The sequence below is a fragment of the Schistocerca gregaria genome, chromosome 7 (assembly GCF_023897955.1).
Source record: "Schistocerca gregaria isolate iqSchGreg1 chromosome 7, iqSchGreg1.2, whole genome shotgun sequence".
NCBI lineage: Eukaryota > Metazoa > Arthropoda > Insecta > Orthoptera > Acrididae > Schistocerca > Schistocerca gregaria.
Window position 1 is genome coordinate 403,384,365 of NC_064926.1, and position 25,088 is coordinate 403,409,452.

Sequence of the window (25,088 nt, forward strand, 5' to 3'; positions counted from 1 at the left end):
CCGTCACTGCACATACGTTTCACGTCACGCTGTCGCGGCATGCTACCAGTGTTAAAGACTGCGATGGAGCTCCGTATGCCACGGCAAACTGGCTGACTTTCAATAATCCATACAAACAATGGCCGTGACTAACATTAACCTATACGTTTCACAAATCGCTTACCTCACAAAAATCTTCGTTACTCGAACTACTGCTATACAGCGACCGCCACTACTGCCAGCTAAATAAAAGATTCAAACTACTGAAGGCACTAACTACTGATAGGCATAGTTAGCAAATGAAAGATTTTGATAGAGAACAAACAATGTATTTACCTGAATAGTGTTCAAAAGTCATAATGTATATAGCAGTTCATGGCATCCCGTCTTACAAATTTCAAAACTCCGCCGTCTCTCTCCCCACATCCACCACTGCTGGCAGCTCACCTCGAACTGCGCAACGCTACGCGCTGTTAACATACAGCTGCCCAATACTACAATGGCGAGTATTACAACAATGCCAACCAGCCACAGACTGCACACAGCACAGCCAGTGATTTTCATACAGAGCGCTACGTGGCGTTACCAATATAAGAAACCTAAACAGCCTACTTACATTTGAAATATGGGTAAAATTATGGTCGCCAGTCCTATGGACAACTACTATAATAACTGAAAAAGAAGGGTTATGCACATATAATCAGCACTACAAGCGTGGCAACTGAAGGTTGACACGTGTTATGTGAAAACTGAATGTTTGTCAGAGGTAATAAATTTCACTACACTCTGACTTAATTTTGCAAAACAATAAATAAATAATAAATAAATAAATAAATAAAATAAAATAAAATTGTTCAAATGGCTCTGAGCACTATGGGACTTAACATCTGTGGTCATCAGTCCCCTAGAACTTGGAACTACTTAAACCTAACTAACCTAAGGACATCACACACATCCATGCCCGAGGCAGGATTCGAACCTGCGACCGTAGCGGTCGCGCGGTTCCGGACTGAACGTCTAGAACTGCTAGGCCACCGCGGCCGGCAATTTAGCAAAAGAATTCGTAAAACCGGAAAATTGAAAGTTAATTTAGTGACTGAAATTAATAGTGAACTTTGTTTCTGAAGCACTTCGAATTGAAATGAAATAAGGTTAGCCTGGGGCTACCTCAACAATCATCTCAAAAGCAACTTGAATCCACACAATTTAGAAATAAGAGATTAAATTTTAAACTTGAATTAAATGATTTTGAACAATTAACAATAGTAAAATTTAGTACGTACCAAGCTGAGCTGCAGTCACAGATAAGCTAAAATATGGCGACAAAACTCGCACTCTTAATTTGTGCTTGTGTAATCTAAATATAGTTCTGTTTGCTTATTGTAGCCAGCTATGAATACTTTAAATGAAGTTTGAAATTAAAGCAGTGAAATGGAATGATACTACTTTAATGCTGGAAAGGTTCATGCAAAGTTGCTATATTTTAGTGATGCAAATGGAATAGTTTGCAAAGCTGAGGTCTGCCATACAGTTCTAAAACTTTACATGCTTTCAGTCTTCCTTGTTGGTTAATTGAAGATTTGAAGTCGTCGATCGAGGAGGTGGCGACAACCACTTATTGTCAGCCGTCGCTGTTGCAGAAGCTGGATGTTGGCGCGCCTTCTTCTCGACACGGTCACCAGGAGAAACGGGCTCTTGAGGTGTGCCAGCTAATGTTTCCCATTCGCGACACCGTGCCAGAAACTATCGTAGCAAGTCAAGCACAATTACATGCTGCCAAACCCCGAAAGCGCAGCAACTCACGGGAGTGTCACTTAACACACCTGCTCCACCGCCCTACTCCAGCAAGACTCAGCTCTGCCCGCGCTCCACGCGGCAGAGTTAACACTACTCAAGATCCTAAACACTTTGGTTCTCCACACGACCTACCGATGTAATATATATATATATATATATATATATATATATATATATATATATATATATATATATAAATTGTAAAACAATTACAATTTATAAAGACACAGAAATATCATATCTTCAGGTAACAAAAACATGGTTCAAGTGGCTCTGAACACTATGGGACTCAACATCTGAGGTCATTAGTCCCCTAGAACTTAGAACTACTTAAACCTAACTAACCTAAGGACATCAAACACATGCCTGAGGCAAGAGGATATGCATTTCCGGCGTTACAACATATACCATTCAATGTAACTCAAACATTATATCATTGTACGACACATAGTCAAGGAGATATGACACAATAATCATAAAGCACCGTGAAAATGAAATTTCAGGCGTAATTAGCTACAAATACAGATGAACTAAACGTACGATTACGTGTGAAATAGAATGAGATTTTCACTCTGCAGCGGAGTGTGCGCTGATATAAAACTTCCTGGTAGATTAAAACTGTGTGCCGGACGGAGACTCGAACTCGGGACCTTTGCCTTTCACGGGCACGTGCTCTACCAATTTTTTTTTTATTGTATTGCATTTTTGTTTTCTTTATTTTTCTTTGTTTTTTTTTTGTATGTATGGTTTTATTTATTCATTTTTTTGTATTATGGCAGTCGTTGCACCAGAATTCTAGGAGTCGCTTGCGCCGTCTGATTGGCGGAACATCCAAACGTGTCTTCTCGAAATTTTAGTGGGGATTCCGTGTGTAGTACGTTCAGAACATCATATCGGCAAAAAAGCATCAGCATCTCATGGCTTGGACGTTCCAGCTGGAAGGCGGGTCATGAAAGGCGCTCCGTAGAAAATTGGAAAAGAACTGCTTGTATCTGGGGTTGCGAACAAGTGCACAATGTCGATCGTTAAGGTACGTCCAATAACCTAGTTCTGATTTCTCATCGGGCCCAAAAAGGTAGCGGACTGTATGACCGCGTATCCAATTCACGGCATTAGTTTTTGTTGTGGGGTAATGAATCACATCCGGGAATAGAAGCGTCAGAAAAATAATCTGAGCAGGCGGCTGTCGGGTGAGGAAAGCCAGGATACGCTGCGCGAGCCTCCAGACGTCAGCAGACGGACCACATGAGAACCGATGAGCGTCCGTGTCCTCTACACCACAGTGAACACAGAGTGGTGTGTCAGCAAGGCGGATGCGGTGCAAACGAGACTGGTTGACCTGTTTGCCATTGACGGTGATATACCAGGTGGACTGAACGCTGGTGTCGAGGTAACCAGCATGCACTGCTTTCCACACACGGCGCCATATGATCTGGGGAAACTTGTGTTCAATGGGGTTGGGGGTTTGACACATTTGTAAGGTGTCGTATACAGTCTTTGTCTGGAGTATACGGAGAAGGGGTAAGGAGTGCAGAATGTAACTGATTTCAAAGAAGAAGTACCGAAAGTGATAAAAGGGGGGTGGAATGTCGGATAACATGACCGGGGCTGACATGGAGACTGGTGCGTATTCACGCAAAAGCAGTCCGGTCAGGCTCGTCGGGCAGCGACGCCAGACTTTCAGTTGGGAGCTAACAAAAAGTGCGGTAACTCTGTCTGGCACATGGAATAAGCCCACTCCACCACGCTCCCGCGGGAGGGCAAGGGAGGAATATTGAACTTTAAATAACATCCCGGCACAGACAAAGGATCCCATCGCCATCAACATACGACGTGCGAGGGTAATCGGAACCGGGAACACTTGTGCCACATGGGGGATGCGTGAGGCGTGATAAACATTCACGTATTGCGCGCGCTGTATAATTTCGAGGGATCGATGCCGGTGGTCCACAAGGCCAGCCCTGATCGTTTGTAGGAGACGTCGACCGTTGGTTGCCGCTGAGCGACGGAGGTCATTCATAAAATCAATGCCCAAACAGCGGACGCTGGTGGCCACACTTAGAGGAGCGACAGATCTTTCTGGTAGACCCTCACCAATGAGCAGAACCTTCGATTTGGAAATGTTAAGAGAACTGCCCGATGCCTCCCCATAAGTCGTCACCCAAGTCAGAGCAGCGCGAACATCGTCTTCATTGCGGAGGTAGAGGACTAGATCGTCAGCATAGGCTGTACAACAGAAGCGGTGCCCATGCAATGTCAGGCCCACCAGGCGTTGGCGAAGCCCCTGTAGGAGGGGCTCTAATGCCAAAGCATACAGTATCGTGGAAAGTGGGCATCCCTGTCGGACAGAGCGCTCGATCGCTAGAGGCGCGGTGAGGCGACCATTACAGAGTATTCTTGAAGTTGCGCCGCTCAAGAGCCGCATTACCACGGTGATTGTACGAACCGGAAAACCCATGTGTTGGAGGACCGATTTCAGAAAAGTATGGTCGACACGGTCGAAAGCTTGACGGAAGTCAAGCGATGCCAATGCGCCAGGTAAATGTCGCGAGCGCGCGAGCGCAATCATGTCCCTATAACGGCAAAGGGCCGTATGGATGTTGTTGTCACCGCCCAACGAAGTCTGATCAAGGGAGGTGACGGATCTTGCTGCCTTCTTGAGGCGTGAGGCCAACAAACGGGTGAAAATTTTCATGTCACTGTTGAGTAGAGTGATGGGCCGGTAATCACAGATCCGTGATCGCCCATGTGGCTTAGGGACCAGGATGATGACCCCATCAAGAAAGGTGGCTGGGATCATCGTTGTGGGTGACATCAATTCACGACAGATGGACGTCCAAGCAGGTAACAAAAGGTAGCTAAAATACTTGTAAGAGTCGAGGGGGAGGCCGTCAGGTCCAGGGGACTTGTTGGCAGCCCCCACCTTGATTGCATCTAGGACTTCATCAGAGGTCACTTGTTCCTGAAGTTCTTGAGCCACATCCTCTGGCATGGTGTGGACAGTCATTGCTGCCACCTCCTCAATTAAGGTCGGGGGATGAGGGACGCCAGCGAACAGTTGACGGAAATGAGAATAGAAAGCGTGACCAATGTCGCATTGCGTAGTGTGTCGTCGTCCTTCCGCATCTGTGAGATCGTGGATGAGGGTTCGACGACGACGTCGGCGTTCCCTGAGAAGGTGGTACATCGATGGCGTTTCATGAGGCATATGGTCACGGGTGCAGGATCTGACAAGAGTCCCTTCTAAGCGCCGTCGCGTGAGGGAAGTGATCTGCGCTTTAGCACGATGCACCATCATCTGACGATCAGGAGAGAAGGCCATCGAAGTGCAGTCACGAAGGACTGCATAATAAAAGTCCATGGTGCTCGCTTGCCAGGCTTTGAAGTCTTTGCCATATCCTATCAGCGCCCTGCGCAGAGCTGGTTTCGCGCATGATACCCACCACGATAAGGTGGATGCGTAGGCGGGGCGACGACGATGACAGAGGGCCCACGCATCCTCAACGATTCGTCGGCAGTCAGGGACAGTCAGGTGGGAAACGTTGAATTTCCACAAGCCGCGGCTGTGCCACACTTGTTGGCGGGCGAGGACGACATCGCAGATGTAGGCGTCATGGTCAGAGAAAGCCAGAGGCCATACTTCGGCATGTCGAGTGTCGGCAGCAAGGGAACGTGTGAGGTATATACGATCGAGACGACTAGATGAATGCGCCGTATAATATGTGAAACCTGCACGGGTGCCATGCACCTTTGTCCATGTGTCAACAAGCTGGAGTCTGTCGATGATGACGGAGAGGGCCGCACAAGGGGAATGATGCGGTAATTGATCTTCAGGCCTTTGCGTGGAGTTGAAATCGCCACCGAGGACCATATCATCTAGGGGACCCTCAAACAGCGGCGTTACCTCGTCAGCAAAGAAAGTGTGTCGATCACGACGTCGACTGGAGCCGGACGGCGCATATACATTGAGGATACGGACGCTGAACAGCGTGAGAGCCATACCCCTAGCATTAGCAAGGTACACTACATCTTCAGCAGGGAGTCCAGAACGGAGGAGGATGGCAACTCCACTACCGTTGTCAGAAGCATGGGAGATGTGTGCCACGTAGCCAGTGGGGGCATGGAAATCGGCGACAAACACTTCTTGGAGGAGGGCAATGTCGACATCAACAGCATAAATGGTCTCACGGAACATTGCCAGTTTATGGGGGGCCCGAATGGTGGCCAGATTCATCGTCGCTATGCGGTAATGTTGGGGGCGTGCTCCCACCATTGGCACAGATGTTCCGGCAGAGATGTCTGGCTGGCGTGTAACATCTGACGTAGTCACCGTTGTCGTAATCACTGGCTGGAAGGTGGGTCAGGCACCTCCATGGGGCACTGCCTGATGGGAGGACCACCATCTCGAACTGCTCCTTCGTCGATATCATCAGCCCAGGAGACTGGAACAGACGGTGAGCGACTGTCACACTCCTCGAGGGCGAGTTGTAGCGACGCTGCTGTAGTGGGGTCCAGGGAGGCACCCTCCTTGGAATCCGTCATATTCGTGTGAGATCGTTCTTCAGATGGGACATCAGGAGCAGCCTCTCCTGTCGTCAGAACGCTCGAAGGGAGATCACTGTCGTGTATCAGCTCCACTGCCTGTGATGTCACATGAAGAAGTGTGTCGTCAGATGGCGTTTGACTCCTCTTCTTCCGTTTTCTGGGTGACCGTTGCTTTCGGAGGTGCTGTTCTGAATCAGAATGTGGATGTTCGATGTCCGAGGTCGCGCCAGTCTGAAGAAAGGCAGAGGTAGGCACCGCATTCGCGTCGATGTCCATCGAGCTCTGGAGAGTTGGTGGTGTCGTAGCCGTCAGAGGAGATGGTGCCGGTGAGGCCATGGCAGCACCGTCATTTCCAGTGGGGAGTGCCGGGTGGAGAAGAGGTGCTTCCTGAAGTGACGCATCGGGGCTGCGTACGGCTGTGGCGTAGCTATCTGGTAAAGCAGCGGCCGTCACTTTGGGAGCTGAGTCACTGGTCGGGACCTGGAGCAAACGTCGGCGGAGACATTCTGACCGAACATGGCCCTCCTGTCCGCAACCGGCACACGTCCGCGGCTGGCCATCATACATAAAGATGGCTCGCACGCCACCTATCAGCAGATAGGATGGTACATGTTTGGAGAGTTCGATTTTGATTTGGCGGACACCATTCAACACGTTGTATGTCGTGAATGTCTGCCATTTCTCCGCGATGTGCCCCACAACATTGCCATAGGGTCGGAAAGCTTCGACGACCACATCTTGCGGCACTTCGAAAGGGAGCTCAAAAACCCGGATTGTTCGAAGTCCGAAACCAGCGTGATCGACCGTCACCTCTCCAATATGTCCGTCAGAATGTTTGAACTTGAGTCCGCGTGCGTGTTGTCGAACTACGTTAGCACACGCTTCCTCCGTCGTCATCTTAATATAGACGATGCTGCTAGTGATAGAGAAATGAATACCTATCACTTCCTGAGGGTCCAGACGTAGCTCTTCGCGAATGAATTGCTCAATTTCAAAAGCGCGTGGTCTAGCATGTTCGGCTTGGAATGTTACTTTAAGTGTCGCTCGGCGGTAACAGTGCGCCATGAGGTGCAATAGAAATGGACGCTACACAACACGAAATACCGCGACGCGGAAGTAAACAAACTACGGTGCGCTGTCCGGCGCGCTGAGCCGGTCCGCACGCGACCACGGCCGAAAGCCGACTGAGGGACTCAACATCTGAGGTCATTAGTCCCCTAGAACTTAGAACTACTTAAACCTAACTAACCTAAGGACATCAAACACATGCCTGAGGCAAGAGGATATGCATTTCCGGCGTTACAACATATACCATTCAATGTAACTCAAACATTATATCATTGTACGACACATAGTCAAGGAGATATGACACAATAATCATAAAGCACCGTGAAAATGAAATTTCAGGCGTAATTAGCTAGAAATACAGATGAACTAAACGTACGATTACGTGTGAAATAGAATGAGATTTTCACTCTGCAGCGGAGTGTGCGCTGATATAAAACTTCCTGGTAGATTAAAACTGTGTGCCGGACGGAGACTCGAACTCGGGACCTTTGCCTTTCACGGGCACGTGCTCTACCAATTGAGCTACCCAAGCACGACTAACGCCCCGTCCTCACAGCTTTACTTCTGCCAGTAGAGCTTCTGTAAAGTTTGGAAGGCAGGAGACGAGGTACTGGCAGAAGTAAAGCTGTGAGGAAGGGACGTGAGTCGTGCTTGGGTAGCTCAGTTGATAGAGCACTTGCCCGCGAAAAGCAAAAGTCACGAGTTCGAGTCTCGATCCGGCACACAATTTTAATCTGCCAGGAAGTTTCACGTGTGAAATAGTTTACGTATATGGGAAATATGTCACATGTGCCTTTGTGGGCAAATCCGCGGGCAAAATGGTCCTCCTAAACTCCTGGATTGGTTTCAACCAAACTTGGCGATCAAACGAGTACTACTTAAGTGAGTAGAAATACTGTGTGGTAGGGGTGATAATGTGCCAAGGTCCTTGCTGCAGTGGTAACACCGGTTCCCGTCAGGTCACCGAAGTTAAGCACTGTCGGGCTGGGACCATCCATCTGCTGAGCGCTGCTGGCAAGCATGGTGCACTCGGTCCTTGTGAGGCAAACTGAGGACTTCTTGGCCGGCCGATGTGGCCGAGCGGTTCTAGGCGATTCAGTTTGGAACCGCGCGACCCCTATGGTCGCAGGTTCGAATCCTGCCTCGGGCATGGATGCGTGTGATGTCTTTAGTTTACTTGGGTTTAAGGAGTTCTAAGTTCTAGGGCACTGATGACCTCAGACGCTACTTGATTGAGAAATAGCGGGACCGGTCTCGTAAACTGACATACGGCAGGGAGAGCGGTGTGTTGACCACATGCCTCTCCATATCTACATCGAGTGACGCCTTTGGGCTGAGGATGACAATGCAGCCGGTCGGTACCGTTGGGCCTTCCAAGGCCTGTTCGGATGGAGTTTAGTTCTGTTAGGGGGGATAATGTGCAGAGAGAAGGGGCTAGGAGTAGATGGATAGAGGGTGGGGGAGGGAAATGGACAGAAGGCGCTGACCAAAGAGAGGGGAGAGGGGAAATGTACTGGAAAATGTAAGCAGAGGAGATGGACAGGAAGGGGGAGAGTAGAAGATACGGTGAGAGGGAGTAGGAAAAGATAGGGTTTAAATTCTCCAATTTTATCGATGAAATATTAGATACATGCATTTACTCCTCAAAGGGCCACCGAACGAAGTGGTGCAGTGGCTAGCATACTGACTCGAATTCGGGACAACGATGCTCAGACCTTCGTCCAGCGGTCCTGATTTAGGTTTGACTTACCTAAATCGCTCCAGGCAAATGCCGGGATGGTTCCTTTGAAAGGGCATGGTCGACTTCCTTCTCCATCTCCCCTAATACCAGGGGACCGATAACCTCGACGCTTGATCCCCTCCCCTGTATCAACCAATCAATCCAGAGGGCCAAGATATACAGCATGCAGTTGCATTGAAATTGAGGCTGTACTCTTCACTGCACCTTTTCCGTGACTTTCCTACATCAAGGCAAGTGGCCGTGTGGTTCTCTTTACAGAACACATCCGATTTCCTTCGCCATCCTTGCCCAGTTCGAGCTTGTGCTCCGTTTCTAATTACATCGTAGTCGGCGAGAGACTGTACCTTAATTGTCCTTCCTTCCTTTGCCCTGTGCGACGCTCGAGACCGATGTCGCTTGCAGTGTAAAGCACTGCCGATTGCGTGCCTATGGCGGTTTACGGTAGGTGGACGAGAAGCACGGCGAGGCAGACCTGGCCCGCTGTGCAGCCCCCCCCCCCCCTCCCCCCTACCAGCTCTAGACTGGGCGCCGAGCAGCGAGCGGGCGCCCCGCTCGGCGCGGCGGGCCACGGCTCCTCAGTCGCTTCGCGGACCGCGCGCGCTACGGACGTGTTCGCCCCAGCGCCAGCGCAGTGCGTTCTGTGCCCGCTCCGCGCCGCGTGTGTTTCCTCGTGCTCTGCTGTGCCACTCTCCGCCGTGTTTACCTACTCTCGGCCGCCCGAGGAGGACCGCCTCGCTCGGTGAGTACTCACACTGGCTCGCTGCCACCGGGGCGTCTTCCTGTTTTGTTTACTAGCAGTGCGCGGCAACAGGTGCTAAAAGCTCGCCGCGTGCCCGGCGAGCGTCGTCTACATGTCGTCCTTCGCTGTGTTTCCTTCGGCGGCAGCGTTGCGTGTGTTGCAGGGGGAACCCCTTGATAGCTCAAAACTACTGTTTGTTTGTGGAAGTGGACTTTTTACGGAAACAACAAGCGTGTGTTTACAATTATAAACGATAGTGCGATACTGGTTTGGTGACTAATGTGTAGCGTAGCCTGAGGTCTAGGTTACATTTAAAGATGGCGATTTGGTTGTGACTTTGCGACAATAACAAATGTGAATGCCAAACAGAGGTTATGGCAAGAGAGATTTGTGCAACTTGATGTTTACATTCGCGACATATTTAACGCACTTTTCCGGATTCAACCCAATTTTTGTTTTAAAAAGTGAAAAAGCAAGGTAATTTCTTCGAAACGATATCAGATAATAGGCTAGTCTCCGACGGGTGTTTAGTGAATAACACCCTACACGTATGTATGGCACAGAAACTGTGAGAAATATTCCGTTTTATAATTCCAGACTGTGTAAATGGAGTGGGACTGCGGCTGCTCCAAGATTTGAGGAAAATATATACCAACAGCACTTCGTGGCACATTAAAACTGTGTGCCGGACCGAGACTCTAACTCGGGACCTTCGCCTTTCGTGAGTCGTGCTTGGGTAGCACAGTTGGTAGACCACTTGCCCGCGAAAGGCAAAGGTCCCGAGTTCGAGTCCCGATCCGGCACACAGTTTTAATCTGCCAGGAAGTTTCATATCACCGCACACTCCGCTGCAGAGTGAAAATCTCATTCTGCAGCCGCAATTTTACTTAATAATTTTATTTATCTACCCCTTGTGGTGCCTCATTAGCACTATCTTCAGGACCCTATATGCGAAACTTGGTAAATCGTCTAGTCGGTAGTTCTATTATATGGACCACTAAATCCAAATGGTTTCCGTAGGCTCCTAAAAACTTCTCGGTCGACGTTGACCCTTTACATCTCTAACAACAACTGTCAGCCCAAGCCTTCCCAACAGCTGTCGTTAGAATTGCGAAGGGTCAACGTCAACCGAGAAGTTTTTAGGAGTCTACGGAAACTAGCTGCATATAGCGGTCCCTACAATAACAAATACGGCTATTTTTTCATTGATGGCTGAACCATTGCTACTTCAATTACGCTTCGAAGATAGCAAAGAAAATCACTTGTAGCCTTCGTTAGTGTCGCAGAATGAATGACCGAGTGAAATGGTGCAGTGGGTATGAATTAAGAGTAGTATTCCGGAGGTTCACTGCCACCCTGATTTTAGTTTTTATGTGGTTTCTGCGACAAGGTCACGGCCGCCTTCCTCCTCCAACCTTGACCGAGTTAGTACTCAGTGGTTCGGTCAACAGCTTTCTATCGTATCGCGAGAGTTATCCAAACATTCTAGAGTTATTCGAACTGTGAGAAAAGATGCATATAACTGACAGTCGTTTTAACTACAAAATATCTATTCCTGAGGTTTACTCACAAAATAGTCAGTTACTATTAGAGTTATTAAGTCGCCTTCAGATTAAACTCTGATGGAGCTGCACGTTCACCTACGTCATAGCATTTAGAGGGTTACACAAGGAAAATCCAAACCCCATCAACAAAATTTCGGAGATTATTTACGGATATTCTGTGAGTATATTAGCTCTTTACATAGTAATTATGAGTTATTTGGTTTATTGCTATTGGCTTAGTTTCTGTGGAAATACATTTACAACAGTGAAAACACCTATAGTGTGAGATCAGGAGAGAATCTGGTTTGTCACAGGCTCCCAAGTGCAGATTCAAATGTTCTCTGATGTGCCTGTCGGAACAGCTCTGAATAGAGTCGTTGCACCGCTCTCCCCTATCGTTTACTGAATCCTGGAGCGAGACGAATATCGGCCATCTCTTCATCGGTAAACCTGTTCTAACTGTTGTGTATCACTGTTAACCTACAACTAACACCGCCGGTAAAACAAACCCGAGATGGCACCTAGCGGTACTGTACACAAGCGTGAGGACGAAGCGTACAGTGGGCGTTATTGCTGTCAACTCCAAGTACTGCGAGTGACTGGAACACACACAGCGGATATCGTCAACGTTTGTCACTGTTGTGTATATGCAGAATGTTTCAGAGGTGATGGTCAATATTCAGGGCCATGACAGGAATGATCATTCGAAATAAAAAAGTAAACATGGGCTCTAAAATGCATACCTTAAGAGCTATGAGCAAGCAATTCTTTATCTTCGATACTGTGAAACAAATCTCTTTTACTGCAAGTTCTTTGCATTCCACATTTTGGGAAGTGCTAGTATGGACCAAAATAAGAAAAGAAGTGCAGTAAATATCTGCTCTAAAATGCATACCTAAAAAGTCATGAGCACTTGTTCATTAGAAGAGTTGTATTTCAAAGTAGTGAAGATGAACGAGTGCTTACAACTCATAAGGTATGTGTTTTAGAGCACACGTTTACTGGACATTTTTTCTTGTTTTGGTCCATACTACCACTCCCCAACATTACCAATTCTACACAAAAAACTGATGTGGATACAGATCCTTGTGAAAACGCCTGTGCGTTCAGTGAAGATTCAAATATTGTTTCTGCGACACTGGTGAATTACTTTCGGTTGGGCTCTCGTGATTTCTCTCAAGCAACTTCAAGCCAGTTATAGGATCTTCTTTCAAGGCCAGTGAAAACTATTTCTGCATCAATCATTACAATGTAGGCTTTCACAGGTGGTGTTAATTTCACTAAAATCTTCTGGACTGACAGGCCGTGGTCGATATGTAATACTTACCCCTAACGTATCGTCTCTGGCTGCGGGAGATATACTTGAGGGTGAAGCGGCCAACTGCAACCAGAACTCGAAGGAGCGCCGAATATATAAACAAAAATTCAGTGAGAGCAGCGCCATATCGAAAACATGGCATCATCATGCGCGCATATATATAGCCTATTGAGATTTATGAACACCGTACTAATTTTAACGCAAAAGAGAAAGGTGTCAAATTATATAAAATGTGGACATCTCCTTTGCACCGACAAAGTGACGATCGGCTGCTTTCAATCGAGAATGTTGGCACTACCAGTGATGATCATCGCGTAGCCGGCGTCACGTGATGGACTGTGGTGCCCTCTACGCTGCCTATATACTCGGCGCCCCTTCGAGTTCTGACTGCAGTTCGCTGCTTCACCTCCGATGATGTCTCCCGCAGCCGGATACGAAACGTTAGAGGAATGCTTTACATATCGACTACGCCCTGTCAACCTGGAAGTTTTAATCGAAGTATGTGTGCGTCCTTCTGCGATTGAATCTACACTTTTTCCGTACGGACCATTTAAAGGAGCCATATCGTTTTAGCAGTGCGTCGTTGCTATTGTTGCCCCAGTAAGAAGATGCTTGTATATTGAAATACGACTGAACAACTCCCCTTACTGTTCTTGTTATGGGACGAGTTTTCGCAAGTTGCTTTAAGTAAGTGCTAGTCACATTTTACTTAGGCCCCCACACAACCTGTTCGTCAGCATGAAGTTAGACTCATTATTTAGTTTTTTCGCTGAAGTCATATGGATACAGTCTGGTAGCGCAGTGTTGAGTCAAACAACTTTTGGGTTTACGACCGCTCGATTTTGACCTTATTGACTGTACTTTAAGTTACATGTACTACGGCGTTTAATCGGTCACTGACGGATCATCCTGTAGACATATATGTATACAACGCAACACTACGAAATGAATTCATCGACATCTGCAGTTATTCCCTGATTTGGTTGAGTCCCAAACCCGTATTCTTTGGTACGTTTCCAGTACCAGACTACGTATTTAGTAGCATTGAGACGGGTGCGTGATCACGGCACCAAGACCCTCCCTTGCATGCCCTTACCTTTTTAAGCAATGTCTGGATACGCAGATGCCTTTCCAGCCTCGTTAGCTCTGCTGGCTGATGCAAATAGACGGTAACCGAACCGGGACGGTCGGCAGTTCGAGACCTTCTACGGACTGGCGTGAGACCTAAGCTGCCACTAAGCACCGTCTTTCAGGTACACCGGACTCTGTGATTTTATATCCACGAGGATTGTCACATGTGAGATGCTGTAGTGACGTATCACTGATCACTGACAATGAAAAGAAAAGCCTATTTTTAATTAGTTTAATACCGGTAATTCATTATTTTGGGTGCTGGCGGAAGAGGTTTAGCGGTGCTGTGTCTTTTCCTTAGTGTTTATAGTGAAAGATGCTTCGTGGGATATAAACAATGCAAAGATGCTGAACGCAGCTAGTCGAATACAAGTCGTGGAAGACATTATCACTTCCTTAAATCTGAATTCGTACGGTGTAGAGGTAATGGTGTACCGACGTGTCATCTAAACTTTACTGTGTTTTAGTAACAAGCGCCTTTTCTGTTTAATGTCGTCTGACAAGACACGATCAGCTGATGGTGATCTATTCTTTAGATGGAGACTTAAAGATCGGTGGCCTTCATTTAGGGGTGTAAACCATATTAGATTCTCTCTTCATTTCATACTCACTCTTACGCGATGTACAAAGTTCTCATTCCAGACATTAAAATGACACACAGACGTGCTAAACACTCCTCTGTTAGTAGGAAGGAAGGGAACGATAACCCACACCCACTAGACAACAATGTGGGGTACCTTCACGAGTATAGCTATTGCCGGCCAGAGTGACCGAGCGGTTCTAGGCGCTTCAGTCTGGAACCGCCCGAGCGCTATGGTCGCAGGTTCGAATCCTGCCTCGGACATGGATGCGTGTGATGTTCTTAGGTTAGTTAGGTTTAAGTAGTTCTAAGTTCTAGGCGACTGATGACCTCAGATGTTAATTCCCATAGTGCTCAGAGCCATTTGAACCATTTATAACTATTGCGTTTGTTGACTATTCATGCCAAATCGAAAAGAAATGAAAGAAAACAGCACTTGGATATTTATTCTATTTTACGTGAATTATGCAGAAAATAATAAAAAGCAATGCTTATATAAAATATTAGGCGACGTTTTCTGTGGATATCACTACCTTCAACTTACAGAAAAATATAAGCTGCACGCATGTTTTTACCAAAGAATGTAAAGTCTTATCTTTCGTTTAGAATATATATTTATTTCCTCTTTCCTTTTATTAGGAAGTGACTGTCTGAAAAAGGAAAAAAATGGTTCAAATGGCTCTGAGCACTATGGGACTTAACATCTGTGATCATCAGTCCCCTAGAACTTAGAACTAGTTAAACCTAACTAACCTAAGGACAGCACACAACACCCAGTCATTACGAGGCAGAGAAAATCTCTGACCCAGCCGGGAATCAAACCCGGGAACCCGGGCGTGGGAAGCGAGAACGCTACCTCACGACCTATGAAAAAGCAACAGGATCCATCGTAAACACAATGTATGGGATGGAAGCAGGCATACGAGATGAACATACAGATCATTCCGACAGGAAACCACCACAAAATGAACTATTTCTTCATTTTTCTCCGAGGGCCATCTGTTTCAAGTCGCAGTATATGCGTTAACCGAACTGTGAGATCAAGCGATCTTTCTCCTCCGAATAATTGCTTGTAGGCTCGGTTAAGGTCGAACTCTACAAAGTGACAAAACAAGTGGGAAATAGTTTTCCCGCTTTTCAATACTAGTTAAAGAATCACCTGGACACAAACTCATTAAAGCAAATCAGCCTCTGTCTACACGAGCTGTAACCTGTGGCTTGCTAGTATATGAACTGTGAGAGAAGCTGACAGAAAAAGATAATAGACTGTTATCTGTCCGTTTATTGTGTGTTGCAGAGATTAAATCTCTGACCTTTACGGATAGTTGTTTCTCAGAAGTAGTTACGGAAATATCACTTCCTTACGCGATGTTTTCGCTTCAGGACGGCCCTTACCTTTGCGTTCCTTTCCCTATACAACTCATAACTTGTGATGAAGGGTGATCCGCTACGTCCTCTACATTGTCCGTCTTCAGAAGGAACTGCGTCGTTCGACTGTAGCTGGTATGCCCGTATTACGTGTTCTGTTCGTATGCTAAGCTAGAAATGGTCAGCTCTTATGTATGTACAGTTGAATTAGGAAGATGTTATGTAAGTGGTGTACAGTCGTGGCGCAGATGCTCAAGGTAACAGCAGAAAGGCGCTGGTTTGTTTATAACGTGTCTGTTAGTCTGGTGACGGTGGCCGCACCGAATACAGCCCGCAGTGCAGCGGCGCAGGCGACGGCCTTCGAGCTGAGTAACGAGCGTGACGAAGTCGCATTTCGACTGTGGACCCGGCACCGCCTTCACCTGCACTTCCTACGGGTCTGCTCGAGTTACTTTTTACTTTTGTGGCGCTGCAGTCGGCTGTGAGTCACTGGGTGTGGAAGTGCGGCGTCGTTGCGTGTTCAGCTGCAAACTCTCAGTGCTTTGTAGCCGATTGTTATTCGGAACGGTGACAAACGGCAGTAAACTAGGGCAAAATGAAGGGGAGCATTAACTGAGATATTCTGTTTACGCTGTCAGTGGTCCTTCATTCTTCTTGACACGAACGGTTACTTCATAACTGAGGTACTAGTGACTATTGGAATCTGTTTCTTACATATCCCACCATGTTTCAAGTCGCATAACGCATAAGAACTATTACGTTTTCTTATCTCTCTGTAAACATGAATATTCCACTATCTGGTGACCTGTATAGTGTTTGAAAGTACTACTGAAAAGAGTGAAGGAGACCTTTCGGCATTCTTTTTACGTCTTTATCACATTTCCGTCTTCTTTTGCAATTATCGAATTTCATTTTCGCTCCCTCTTTTGGGATAAAAGAAAAGTTTTTCCACGTGTGTACGGTGACCCACTTTCTTTATCAAAGCACAGTGTGACGAATTCAGTTCACCTATTTCGTTCCAAAATGATAGATAGTGTGCGTACTGAGGTGACAAATGTCATGGGATAACGAAATACGCGTATATAGATGGGTGCACTAACGCGTGCGCAAGGTACGAAATGGCAGTGCATTGCCAGGTGATTCATGTGGAAAGGTTTTTGACGTGATTTTGGGCACGCTTTGGGAAATAACAGAGTTTGAGCCCGGAATTATCGATGGTACTAGACGCATTGGACATTCCATTTAGGAAATCGTCAGGGAATTCAATATTCCGAGATCCACAGAGTCAAGAGAGAGCCGAGAATGCCATATTCCAGGCATTACTTCTCACCAAGGACAACGCAGTTTACTTAACGACCGAGAGCAGCAGCGTTTGCGTTTAACTGACAGTGCTAACAGACAAGCAACACTGCGTGAAATAACCGCAGAAATCAATGTGGGATTTATGACTAACGTATCCGTTACCACAGTGCGACGAAATCTGGTGTTAATGAGCTATGGCAGCAAACGACCGACGCGAGTGCCTTTGCTAACATCGTCTGCAGCGCCTCTCCTTGGCTCGTGACCATGTCGGTCGGACGCTAGAAGACAGGAAAACCGTGGCCTGGTCTGATCACTCCCGATTTCAGTTGCTAAGTGTTGATGATAGGCTTCGAACTTGGCCAAGACCCCACGAAGTCATGGACTCAGCTTGTGAACAAGGCACTGTGCAAGCTGATGGTGGCTCCATAATAATTTGGGTTGTGTTTACGTAGAATGGATTACGTCCTCTTGTCCAACTGAACCGATCGTTGACTTGAAATGGTTATTTACAAGGAAAATCGTCAGTACGTTGTATGTTTTGAGAAGTTATTTTATGGATAATCAGATATATCGATACTTTCATAACTGGAGCCATCAATATAAGGATTCCGTGAATTCGTTTTTGGAGTGTTTACTTTTAAGACTTGACAACAACTTGTTGTCTGCTCATGGAATTGGTAGGGTCCTGAAGGGGACGTTAAAGCGATGCCGAAACTGGTTCTCTAAATAAAATAACTTCTCAAAACATACGGATGTTTGGCGATTTTCCTTGGTATAAATTCTATCGGGCACTGCCCCGTAACCACAGTGGATCAACAGACATCTCTATTTGTGACACTGCGAATGCTGCGTAAAGTGTGTCAGGTCCAAAAATAATTTTCTGAGAAATTGCAGTTTAAAACAGTTAAAGGATATGGCAAATCGAATTTTTGAATAAAATAATAAACAAGTTAATATTTAATATTATTTAGGTGCTTTTTAGTGACTTTATTTCATGTGTTTTAGTTGTTTGCAGTTAACATTGTATACTGTCTGCTTCCGTTGTCCAGTAGGTATACACAATACACATCTTTAATTTTACGGTACATACTGGTATATATAGATATGTACCGTAAAATTAAAGATGTGTATTGTGTATACCTACTGGACAACGGAAGCAGACAGTATACAATGTTAACTGCAAACAACTAAAACACATGAAATAAAGTCACTAAAAAGCACCTGAAGATGAGCCTCCAGGGCTCGAAATGCATAGTGCAATAAATAAATGCAACTTGTGACTGAAGGCGGTTTGTTCTTTATTTTACGAAAGTAAAACAGTCGCGGACGAAACACTGGTAAACAATGGATAAAATTAAGTTAATATTATTTCTTACAATGTCACTATTTTTCGTTTCTTCCTTTGTTTTTTAACTTTTACTACTCATTACGAGACGTGCACAAGAGAATTCGGACTTCAAACACCTTACGAAGCAAACACAAAAACGTGAAGAATGTTTTGTATTTTCTGAAAAATGCGGTAACTACATGGAACAATGTGTCATTTCCCAACTGTATTGTAATAATAATAATAATAATAATAATAATAATAAAGGTGCCTATTCTTAATAAGTTACTGAATAAAACACTTTGCTACCGCGTATTCCGCTGTAGTCGCGAGTTCTGCTGCTGAACTTGCGCCTGTAGTCCAGCACATAGGCAACCGGCACGATGTTTCCGTGCGGCAATGACTGCACCATTAGGATAAATTTAGAGAAATCCATGTCCGTCCGTCGATGACCTTTTGTACGACACGATCAGTGGCAATCCCGAGGAAACTCCTTTTACTATAATTCGTAGAATTACAGATCATAATACAAAACTACACACGTAATTTTTGTAGATGTCCTGACGAAAGTATAAAGTACATCAATTATCTATTGAAGGTGGACGCTTATTTACTATATGAGTTTGAGAAAACTGTATTATTTCCTTTTTTCCTGCCCCACTGCAACATCAGGCTAATTCGTGCTGGCAGTTAAATGTGTGCAAAGTCATAGCACTGAAGGAGGAAAAGGCCGATTGTATTTGTTTGGGAATCTTTAAAATATTTATAGGATTTACTTTGGAGATGAATGTACAACTAATTATCTGACTTTTTAAAAAGTATGCGTAACTTCTCTGTGCCGCAAATCGATTTTAATATAATAAATAGTGGTATAAATCGTGTAGGAACGAACTGGAGTTAGCCGCCCGTATAATGTGCCACCCGAATGCATTCATTTGAGGGGTATAACTATTCATTACGCTATAAACACATACTACTCGTTGTTAACACAATACGAAACAATACTTCGGAATTTACCGATGAGCAATTTTGTTTGTTAAATTGTTGGGTTGATGTTACGTTGTAATTCATCTTAACACAAATAAAAGGTTGCGCATAATTCTTAAATATAATATGGAAGTTCACCACGTAGTGTGCCTAGTTTTAAATGTTTAAATGTGTATTCTCTTTCCATCTCTTATCGAACATCCCAGATCTTCCTGCCATTGGATCAGTAGTTGAGATCGATTTTTGGAATTCTTGTCTAGACTATCTTCATGATGTAGCCATTTTACTGTAGTACAGGTTGCAATTCAGGTTTATGTAGGACACCTTTATTTCTTTTTGTTCTCCCATTTCATGTAGTCTGCTGTTTGGTCTATAAAATAATCTCGTTGGTTATTAGTCTGCTCTTGTCCTTTATATTAAGTCCACACCTCGGTACCGTAACGAAGGATAGATTTTTCGAATACAGATGCGCGTCTTTGTTCGTGCGATATTGAATTTATTACATCGTTTACCGAGATATTAAATTTCACCATGGTTAGCCAAATCTTTCAGATTACCACGGTCCTTTCTTCTACGTCTTCATAATTTTTGTGCTTTGAACGCTGGCGTCTTCAGATTGTTCATAGAGCTGTATCATTGAGTTTCCAGTTTCGTAACTGTGTTTGAACGAGAGTCTGATTGCAAAATGAATTATGATATCCAGTCTGTCTCACTGCGTAATGCAATCGAACTCGTCCCTACCTGCAGGCGGTTCGAAATTTCTTTCACTAAGAAGCTGATCAGGTGGACAAAAGTTAAACAATGAAAAAGATTATCATTAAAATATATATTAAAACAAATAAATTTTTACACTGCCAAGAGCAGCTTTCATAAAGGTGTGGTTGAAGCCAAGGAATCACCCCAGACAACCTTAAGCAAAACACTGACCTTTTAAGGCTAACAAACATTACTAGTAAATTACAAACCAAGCAGTGGTCACAAAGTGGTAGATAATGTACCGGTACTCCAAAAGCCAAATTTAACCTTTACACTGCAGATTTTGTTTGGGAATGAGACTAATCATTGCACTCATGAGAGTTCGATCGAAGCGAAAACAGGGGAGTCTTTGTGATGTTTTCTCACCACATGACGATATCGAAGGTGGTGTACAGCATCCATACGGCTACAACAAAGCTCCTGGTCGATAGAGTTGCTGGCGCTGAGTTAAAACAGTGGCGCCTTATAGCAGCCTCAATTATGCGTCTCTGTCCAAAGTAATGAACAGTGTATACTGTAACGGTACTGGAGGCGGCAGGTGCTTGGAGTCAAATGCTATAATTGGGACGTCTTTCGAGTGTAGAGCCGCAGATGTCCGAACGAGGAAGATGGGCTGAGACTGCTGGGTCTCGGGAAGACCGGTACTCAATAAGCTTCTGCCCTCAAACTGTAGGTCTGCCAATTTCTAAGAGAGGCACCGGTCGAGTTCTGCCAGCTAGGACAGAGAAAGCAGAAATTCCCTCTTTCCTTAGAGGTTTCTCATCCTGTGCTGGCGCCAGCCGACGTGGAGGGGAATGTTTTCTGTATCAAGATACCTCCTTTAAGAAGAAGGCGACGTTCGAATTTTCAGTAGACACTAACAGCTGTCGCTATTTTGGATAAGTGGCTATGTTTTCTCATGATAATCGTACAATAGATCATCTTCTGGGATACTGTTCTGCAGTATGTAAGGAATTGACTATGCTAGTCTCTTTACTTTCCAGTTTTGTTTGAGGCGGAAATATGAATGTAATGTTATACATACATAGGAATGAAACTGCTATTTAACAATGAAATTGTGGTATCGTAGGAGATCCATACCACAGACGTTAGAGAGTTCTCGCTGCAATACACAATGATGAACAGGAGGCGCTCCTGAAGACTTGTGCCTCTCCTCTGCACACAGCAGCGCCCTCACGCTGAGGTCAACATAGTGTTGAGTCAGCAACAGCTCTGCCCAGCTCGAGGCCTTAGCTACATCATCGCATAGGACGTGACAGTTAAAGGTTCAGGTGGACACGCCCATTCGCAACTTCTAAACATTGTTCATCAGGAGAACAGTTTGTTAATTAGTGCACCAAGTGATGCTATGCCAGTCAGTGACAGCTGTGAATTACCAAATACACCAACGACGAAGAGGTGTGTCAAAGTTAAGTAAATCTTTTATTTATTTGTGTAATAAAATGAACTATAAGTCCATGTTTTTTAGTGTGACGAGCCTTCTCCCATAGCAGTCAAAGTATCTCTTGTTGTGGTCGGATGAAAACAGTTTCGCCAGGACAAAACTGAAATAAAGCAGAGTATTGGATAAAAAGTTCTCAGTTATCTTGCCGCATCAGATTCGGATAAAATCTCCAGTCCGGTTAAAATCGCTAGGTTTCGTTGGTTATGTCTGGTTTGTCTGTAGCCGAAGTGACCAATAAAGACAATGAGACATCTACAAGAAGGTAAAACTGACAACATGTACTCTTAATAATAATTGGGATATACACAACGATTTGCAGCTCCTGATACAATCCGGTAAGTCACCGACACGTAGGAATACTTAATAGCTTTGTGCTACGTCCTAATTTCCTCACAGCACTCTCCTGTGCTAAGGTTGGTATGAGTCTGTAAATTCACTGAGCCGGGTGTGGAAGCTTTGAGTGTGGCTGCTTAAAAAGGGGCGCCAGGCAATCAGAGTCACAGGCAGTGAGGTCACGGGAATCCATGGCCCTAGAGTGGCGAATTTTCGTCGAGCCAGCGAGCGATGGAAGAGAGGGATCGCCCGATAGGGTATTTAAATATATAATCTCCCACGTAACTGTTCGCGGGACAATGAGTGGGGTCGGCAAGGAAACCGTCAATACCGCCTCTCTCATCGTCAGGGGCCGAGTCATAACATTACGTCGACGTTGTCGAGGCAACAAAGATGCGATGTCGTTCAACCGAGCCAGGAGCACCAACACATAGCACGACATCCAGTCTACGATTCGGTAACTAGTCAGACGGTCAGAGTCGTAAAAAGGTAGAGAATTAGACCTATTTTCCGGCCATCGAGGAAAATTAAAGGAAATGTGACCTGTTAAAGATGAGTACCAGGGATTTATAATATACTTTGCGAGTGTAATGGCAACTACTTGCAGCAGTCTATACGGACTGATTCCGGTCGCTGTGTTGAATATCAGCCTAACCTTAAATACAGGAATTTCGGAAAAGCGGCTGTGGACGAACACAGACAGCCATATAAACATAAGATTATGTTTTAACGATCGGGAATTCTTGCTCACGCATCGAACTGTTGGGCATCTGTGCTACTGGAAGCAGTTGAAATTAGAGTGTATGCTACTAACTTCTTCCGACTCTCTATCCGGGTGGTCAACGCGACATATTCCCATGTGGGTGACCTGGATTCGATTCTCGGTACTGCCAGGAATTTTTCCCTGGTGAGAGGACTGGACTGGAGTGCACTCAGCCTCGTGATGCCAGGTGAAGAGCTTCCTGATTGAGAGAGGCAGCGGATACAAGATCTGAAACGTCGACAACGGCCGCATCCGATGATGAATGACTGGGAACACACGGCGGTCGTTGACCGTCTCGTGGTCTTCATGACATGATGTGGTCAGCTAAAGAATGTTGACTGGATTTGCTCTTTAACATTCTGAAGGTAACAGGCGTAAATCCAGGCAGCGAAAGGCTATTCACAACTTGTTCGTAAACCAGATGGCATTTAAGAGGGTCGAGGGCATGAAAAGGTAGCAGTGATTGGTTAGGGAGGGAGACAGCGTTGTAGCCTATACTCGATGTTATTCAGTCTGTGCAACAAGCAAGCAGTAAAAGAAACCAAAGAAAAGTTTGGAGTAGCAATTAATGTTCAGGAAGAAGAAATAAAAAGTTTGTGGTTTGACGATATTGTAATTCAGTTAGAGATAGCAAAGGACTTGAATGGAGAGTGTCTTGAGAGGTGTGTATAAGATGAACATCAACAAAAGTCAAAGAAGGATATTAGAATGTAATCGAATTAAATCAGGCGATTCTGAAGGAGTTATATTAGGAAACCAGACACTAAAAGCAGTACATGTGTTTTGCAACTTGGACAGTAAAGTAGACTGGCAATGGCCAGAAAAGTGTTTTTGAATAAGAGAAATTTGTTAACATCGAATATAAATTCAAGTTTTAGGAAGTATTTTTTGAATGTATTTAGTATGGAGTGCAGCCATGCATGAAAGTGAAACATGGGCGGTAAACAGTTTTAGGCAAGAAGAGACTAGAATCTCTTGAAACATTGTGCTACAGAAGAATGCTGAAGATTGGATGGGTAGATCACGTAACTAATGAGAAGGTACTCAACAGAAATGAAAAGAAAAGAAATTTGTTGCACAACCTGACTAAAAAAAGGAACCAGGTAACAGAAGACGTTCTGAGACCTATAGGGATCGCCAGTTTAGTGTTGGATGGAAGTGTGTGTGTGTGTGGGGGGGGGCATAAAAATTGTAGAGGGAGACCAAGAGATCCAAGACATGAATGGAGTAAGCATATTGGGAACGATGTAAGTTGCAGTAGTTATTCGGAAATGAAGAGGCTTGCACAGGATATAGTAGCAGGGAGAGCTGCATCATCCCACTCTTCGGACTGAAGACCACCACCACAACAAAGACAAGTTAAGCCATAACTTTTATTCAATCTACTTCTACATTTATACGCCGCAAGCCACCCAACGGTATGTGGCGGAGGGCACTTTACGTGCCATTGTCATTACCTCCCTTTCTTGTTCCAGTCGCGTATGGTTCGTGGGAAGAACGACTGCCGGAAAGCCTCCGTGCGCGCTCGAATTTCTGTAATTTTACATTCGTGATCTCCTCGGGAGGTATAAGCAGGGGGAATCAATATATTGGATACCTCATCCAGAAAAGCACCCTCTCGAAACCTGGACAGCAAGTTACACCGCGATGCAGAGCGCCTCTCTTGCACAGTCTGCCACTTGAGTTTGCTAAACATCTCCGTAACGCAGTCACCCTTACCAAATAACCCTGTGAGGAAACGCGCCGCTCTTCTTTGGATCTTCTCTATCTCCTCTGTCAACCCGACCTGGTACGGATTCCACACTGATGAGCAATACTCGAGTATAGGTCGAACGAGTGTTTTGTAAGCCACCTCTTTTGTTGATGGACTACATTTTGTATGGACTCGCCCAATGAATCTCAATCTGCACCCGCCTTACCAACAATTAATTTTATATGATCATTCCACTTCAAATAGTTCCGCACGCTTACTCCCAGATATTTTACAGAAGTAACTGCTACCAGTGTTTGTTCCGCTATCATATAATCATACTATAAAGGATCCTTCTTTCTATGTATTCGCAATACGTTACATTTGTCTATGTTAAGGGTCAGTTGCCACTCCCTGCACCAAGTGCCTATCCGCTGCAGATCTTCCTGCATTTTGCTGCAATTTTCTAATGCTGCAACTTCTCTATATACTACAGCATCATCCGCGAAGAGTCGCATGGAACTTCCGACTCCATCGCCAAAGACTTCTTAGCCAAACGAAGGTTGCACCTTCAGGTACAGACGCCACTCTAACGTTGTGATACCTGTGGTACTATTAAAGGACCATACACCAACTATTCGCCATTAATTTATCAAGAATGCATACTTTCAGCTGA

General features: G+C 45.3%; 1 protein-coding gene across 1 annotated transcript in view; it reads left to right on the forward strand.

The window, feature by feature from the left end:
* Window positions 1-9,707: 9,707 nt before the first annotated feature.
* The window catches only part of LOC126281863 (ras association domain-containing protein 10-like), a 1,002,113-nt gene continuing 986,732 nt past the window's right edge, over window positions 9,708-25,088 (forward strand). The window contains exon 1 of the mRNA XM_049981129.1: window positions 9,708-9,869. The gene's annotated coding sequence lies outside the window, so the exon portion shown is untranslated. The remainder of the gene's footprint in view (window positions 9,870-25,088) is intronic.